The following is a 6,702-nucleotide window of genomic DNA, read 5'->3' on the forward strand; positions in this document are numbered from 1 at the left end:
TCGTGTTCGATTTATTACGGTAAGAATTTCTTTATTAGCTAATGACAAATAACATAATATTTATTCTAAGCTCTAAATTGACATTTATTATGTTAGATATTTAAATATGTCTGAAACTACGTCAACGGAGTGATGTGAAATATCTTTTAGGGGTTTTTATTTTTAGAGTATGCCTGGTAAACCACTGAATTCTCAAGCACCATATTTTGCGTTAAATGTGTTGGAATATTACGAATTAGAAAAAATTAATGGAGGGCCTTTGGATACATTTTAATCTCAAACCGGTAACATATTAAAATGTATGTTCGTTTGTCAAAATACATATCATTTAACAATTTTTTATTTAAGAGAGTAGCGGTTGCATTAAAAATATCACGACGGATAGTATGTACAATTATAAAAAAAGAAACCAATCATATTCTTTCAAAGCCAAGCAAAAATAGACCTCGTCTTAAAAACTAGACAACCAATCTATATGAGGGATCAAAAATGGCAGTGTGGAATACAGTATAGGACATGTACCAACAAAGTAAGTACCAATTTCTTCAATCTAAATTTGATAATAAACCATAGAGTACTTTTTAATCAATACTTTCAATGAATTGAATTTATTTTGATTTATTATGATTCGCACGTAAAGCAAAATTTGCAGATAAAATCCTTGTCTGGAGTATCCCGACCTTTTGTGGAAGGAGTGAGGGATGAAGCTTTGAATAATCAGAGATATATTGATAATTGCTTTTGCAAATTGCTTCAGTTTGTCTACGAACATAATGCTAATGACGATATCATGTTTTGGCCAGCATTATGCCATTACTCCAGAGATACCACCACAATACCATACAACACCTAATACCTTTTGTTCCCAAAACGATAATCCTCCAAACTTGTTGCTTGCTCGTCCAATAGATAATTTTTAGCTTAATTGTCTAGGACGAATTTACGAAAACTGATGAAATTGATCTGAATTCCGTCCAGGACCTCATGAGAGACATTGGAAGAAATTTGGGTATTGTAAAGCAGAATGGGCCACTCCACATAATTCGATAGTTATTAGGACATACGTTACAGAAGATGAAAAGGGCATTTTGATGCCTAAACAATACAATATGAAGAAACAAACCCATTAGGATGGAAATTAAGACAAGAATTTACAAAACGGTTATAAGATCAATAATAACATACACGGCTGAAAAGAAATCTGATACATCCAAAACAAAAAGGATGCTAGAGACAACAAAAATGCGAATACTAAAAACAATGGAAGGAAACATACTGAAAGATCAGAAAAGAAATAAAGAAATCAGAACAGCATGCAAGGTAGAAAAAATAGGCGACTGAATACTAAATAGGAAGAGAGAATGGAACCATCATATAAGCAAAATGGCAGGAGATAGGGTAGTCAATATAGCAATGGACAAATCGTAATCCAATATAGCATGAAGGCGAAACACAGAAAAAGACAGAATTGTCTAATAAGAAAGTAGAAGAAGAAACAAGAAACGATACTAAGAGTCTAACGTCTTCTGTAAATCTCGGGAAGCTTAGTTAAAACATTCTGTCCAGTTTCCATTCAGGAAATTTGAAGCAACTGTGTTGTAACGTTTTTATTGTCCACTTTTTAAACCGTTAACGCTTTCAACGGATTTATTAATTCCAAGCCAGTTCTATTTTCTCTAAAAATAAGCATTACAAATTGTATTTCTTTTTTAATATTACCTTAGTAAATGATCTCGTATACCTTAATTTTCTAGATCATTGATCAACTTGATGATGACTGTGACGGGTAGCTCTTTCGAGGCGACAGACCCAGTAAAACACAGGTTGAAATAAAAATAAATCTATTAATTCTAACGTATGTAGAAAAATAAAAAATAAAATATATTCTATATCCCCGCCTGGATCCCGCGGAGTGAATTTTCCGGCGGACGTCTGTAAAAGAAAAATTATTATTAACATTGAAATGTTTGTATTTTGAGAACGATTTCCGAAGTGGAAATTGAAACGTCAATAAACGTATTTTAACCTTTAATTGTGGCTTATTCCCATTTAAATAGTAATTAAAGTCATGTCTATATAAAAAGAAGAAGATTAATAGCTTGTGCATATTTTTCATTTGTTACATTATTGTTATTATCGTCATTATTCATATTTATTAATTCTTTATCAGATGCCTTAAATAATATGTTTTGCTTGTTTCCATTAGATATCATTATTTTGAAATCTATAAATATCTTTATCAACTTGTATACACCCTAGTTGAAAGCTGAAAGTTTGAAATAACCAAGCCATCGCTACGGTAAGTACTAAAACATAACTTGGTATGGAAATCGCTACGAATTAATTTTTTTTTTTTTAATTTTACACACCTCAACCCTTTTGACCATTTGGATGACTAACTTTCTTCTTATTACGTTATTAATAACTAATTTTGTATTTCTGTTCAAAAAACTACTAAAAAATTCACATCTGTATTAGGTGGTTGTATTTATACTTGAATCGGCAACGGTGCATTATGAAAATGCGAATGTCGGGGTAAGGCTCAAAAATATTAAATTTGCAAAATGCCGATTTTCGGAAATTTTTAATTACTTTTTACTCGTATCCTGTATTATTTACCTAGATTTTTATCTTTAAATTTATATTGGCCAAAAATATCATCTTATAATATTTACCGAAAGTTCGGCAACAGCGCACATATGCATCAGACGGGAGAAGATTAATTTGCATTCGGGGTGGGTTGCTAGTATTGGGTAGAGAAAGGGGTGGCGTTTTGTGTTTGTGAACTATACAAAGTTTTAGTAGGGAACTGGACAGTTTTGGACGTGTCATAGGTTATATAACAATTATGAGGGTAATCAGGTTTATGAGCTAAAACAGGTGTTATAGTTTTTAGTCTTACAATAGAATATTTTTTTGTTTAAATACTCTGCTCTTATCCACTTAACTTTATTTGTTAGCCATATTCGAAAACCGCATACTAAACTTTAATTACTTTTTGTGTGAAGCATAAATTCTACGGAGGAATAACAATACTTAGCGTGTCTTCCAAGATTTACTAACAAATATTAGAAACAATATTGAAATCAAAGTTAGGTCAATTAAAAGAATACCAAATTGTGTTAAAAGGAAGAAGTAGCACTCAAAATCGCATATTTACTATTAAACATACTGAAAATAATACTGAAAGAAAAACTGGAAAAATCTTTCTCAAATAAAATCTGAGATGATCAGACAGAAGTTAAAGCAAGAAGGTCCTGCATAGACTACATATATACACTCCAACAATTAATAAAAAAAAATGGCAAAAAATAGAGCAGTACACATGGCATTCGACCATTTAAAAAAGGCATATAACCCGATTTCCAGAAAACAACTATGGAAAATATTGAAGGAAATGAACGAAAATAGGGAAATTAACAGCACTGAAAAATTCAAATACTTATTCAAAGGATTCAAAGGATAATCTCAAAGAATGGAATCACTGAACAAGAGGTTATCAGCAGATTAGCACAGGCAAGAACTGCAAAAAAAATACAAAGAAGAGAATTAGCTCGGAAATAATATTTTTCTAGAGACTGTGACAAATCCAGGTATCTCATTTTTTTTACTAATTATAGGCCTATATAAAGAACACCTGTATGTTTTCTGCAGTGAATTCGGTATCTTTAACAATTTAGTATTAAAAATGCCATTTTTTCGATTTTTGCTTACCAACATAAAAAAAATTAAAATGACGATTGCAAAACGTTGTTAAATTAGTTTGTTGCTGCAAACACTGCAAAATAAGGCAAACTCTCGTTAATTAGTTGTAGCTATTGTAAAAATCAACCGAGGTATTTGTTTTTGCGTCCGATATTAGTTTAAATCAATCGATCGATCAGAACGATCCCTCAATTAGTTTAAAAGATATTATATTTGTTTATCCCAGAGACCTTTTTTTTGCAATAACATTAGTAAGAAAATGATGAAAATATATACCATATCCATGTGGTTTTTTGACAACCTGGCTAATGCAATAGATTTCGATCTATATAAAGGAGTTTTCTACAAATTTACAATATATAAATAGACTAAACTCATCTATACAAAAAGTTAAACCATATCGCTTACTTCTATAATAGCCGAAAAGGGTGCAATCTTTGATTCAACCCTCAAAATGAAGAAAAAGAAGAAGACCACTTTCGATATTGATGATGTTCTAGCTGAAGGCAAATGTGAAAATGATTCACGGAATGCTCCAGTTGCAGAAGCTGATAATCTTTAATCAAAACCTTATGATGATCAGGACGAAGGAAATGTGGATATTGATTTAGATTTCATTAAAAAGAAGAAGAAAAAGAAAAAGCTTTTCTCAGGTGATTATTTAGATTCTTCCCCAGCTGATAATAAAGCTGGAGCTACTCATAACTTTGATTGGGTATGAATGATAACTTTGATTTAGATATGGACTTTAGTAAAAAGAAAAAAAAACGAAGAAACGCAAGAATTTAGATGAACTTATTGCAGAAACTGAGGAGAAGGATGATGATCAGGAGAATATAGAAGAAAATTCAACGCAATGGGTCAATTCCAATTGGTACTACATATATGACGAATTACTAAACAGTGCCTTTGAAATATTGAGAGATAAAAATCCAGATATGGTTGCCGGTAACAAACAGAAGTTAGTCATGAGACCCTCTCAAGTAGTCAAAATCGGCGCTAAAAAGACGTCATTTGCAAATTTCACCGAGATGTGCAAAATGTTTTCATCGTCAACCCAATCGTAATACAGTAATGTTACGCATACCAAATAAAAGTATAAAAGTTAAACTATCAATATAGTCCAGTCATCAGAGATTTGACCGCTAAAAGTCATACGAACAAGCTGAATTCTGGCAAGAAAATCAATGACCCCAAAAAATATGCAAAACAAGTTTACCAATTTTACCTCCGGGCTTCAACCTAAAACCCCCCTCGTCTAGTGGTAAAAACGAAAAAAAAATCGATTTATCAAGAATCTGTACGCTAAAGAAACAAATATTTTAAATAAAAAATGTAGCTGAGATAATTTTGAACAAAAATGTTTTATCAGCACTTTTTGTGTAATATGAACCGTTCTCTCAGAAACAAACAATTGAAGCGACCATTGCGGCCATCGGCTCTTCATTTTGCTTGTTGCTTAAATTGTTCAGGCACTACATCATGGCCCATCGCCATGTTTAATTTTTCTACATGATTGCTTCTCTCCTTTCCAACGACCCCTCATACGTTACGATCGGATCAATAGGCGTCAATATACATATCTAATGCCTTTATGGCGTGATGTTATGTTTAATTTTGCTATATCACTAAATTTTATTTATTCAACCCTATCACATGACACCCCGCACATCCCTCTACGATAAGTTTTTTAGGCACTACATATCTAAGGTCTTTCTGGTCCATCGCCATGTTTAATTTTTCTACATGATTGTACTCCCCGCCTTCTCTTCTTTCCAACCACCCCTCATAGGTTACAATCGGACCCTTATCATTATATTAATTTAAATAACAGTTGAACTACAAAAATAATTTATAAATTAATTTGAAGTAAAAATGTCGAATTACTGACGCCGACCAGCGAATAATATCAGAACTATAATAGTCAGTCATGTAGATTTCTTCGACGTTAAAATATATCTTTCTCTCTTACTTACCTCAACGGTACTTCTCTTTCTAACACATTGAGTTCCTTATTTCAGTTGTGGTAAAAACTTTGCTATTCAACTTAAGGTAACATGTACATTTATGTCGTAAAGTTAATAAAAAACGAGATAATTCGATAATTATCCTTCCCTCCCTTCTACTGTTTTTCCCTTAACTCGGAAAATACCAACCACACGAAAAAGTTTCTTGAAAAAAATTGTAGGAATTTCGTTTGCAACAATTTTAGCCCTTACCATTTTTGTCACAGCCATAAATTCACTCGAAAAAAGAAAGTCACCAGGACCAGACGGAATAACCCACGATTTTCAAAAAGGAGGAGAAAGTATAACCCTAGAGATGACAAAACTTATACAAAAACTAATATTGCACTGCAGGATACCAGACGCGTGGAGAAACGGCATAATGATCCCAATGTTCAAGAAAGGAGATAAAGAAGACCCCAACAATTATAGAGGTATAAATCTAATGAACACCGCACTTAAGTTTGCCAAAAAAGTCCTAACCAACAAAATCAATAAACTAACATTTTTATCAGATCAACAACAAGGATTCAGATCCCGAAGATCCTGGGTAGACGCCGTATTTGTACTACAGAAAAGACCATCGAGTGCAATAAACCAGCATACCTATCTCTTTTACAGACCTGACAAGGGCTTTCGATCGCATTCAAGTCGAAGACGTCTTACATCTACTGTATAAAAGAGACATACCAATCAATATTATACAAACCATGGAAAACATCTACTTCCATAATCGAATACAGGCAAAGAAAAATGAAAAACTAACTCAGTGTATACCAGTACAAAGCGAAGTCAGACAGGGTGACTCGTTAAGACCACTTCTCCTTAATATAACAATGAACGAAATAATACAAGCAGTACGTAAAAGTCATGGTTACAAAATGGAGAAAAAAGAAATTGAAATATTATGTTCTGCAGACGACGCCGCATTAATCGCCGAGACCGAAGACGAGCTCTGAAGATTAACACACATTTTCAACACAATAGCCAA

At 32.7% G+C, this 6,702-nt stretch overlaps 1 pseudogene; it reads left to right on the forward strand.

Moving 5' to 3' along the window:
- The first annotated feature begins 516 nt into the window (after nucleotides 1–516).
- LOC140448246 (uncharacterized) lies at nucleotides 517–4,827 on the forward strand (annotated as a pseudogene).
- Nucleotides 4,828–6,702: the final 1,875 nt, after the last annotated feature.

The sequence above is a fragment of the Diabrotica undecimpunctata genome, chromosome 8, assembly GCF_040954645.1.
Source record: "Diabrotica undecimpunctata isolate CICGRU chromosome 8, icDiaUnde3, whole genome shotgun sequence".
NCBI lineage: Eukaryota > Metazoa > Arthropoda > Insecta > Coleoptera > Chrysomelidae > Diabrotica > Diabrotica undecimpunctata.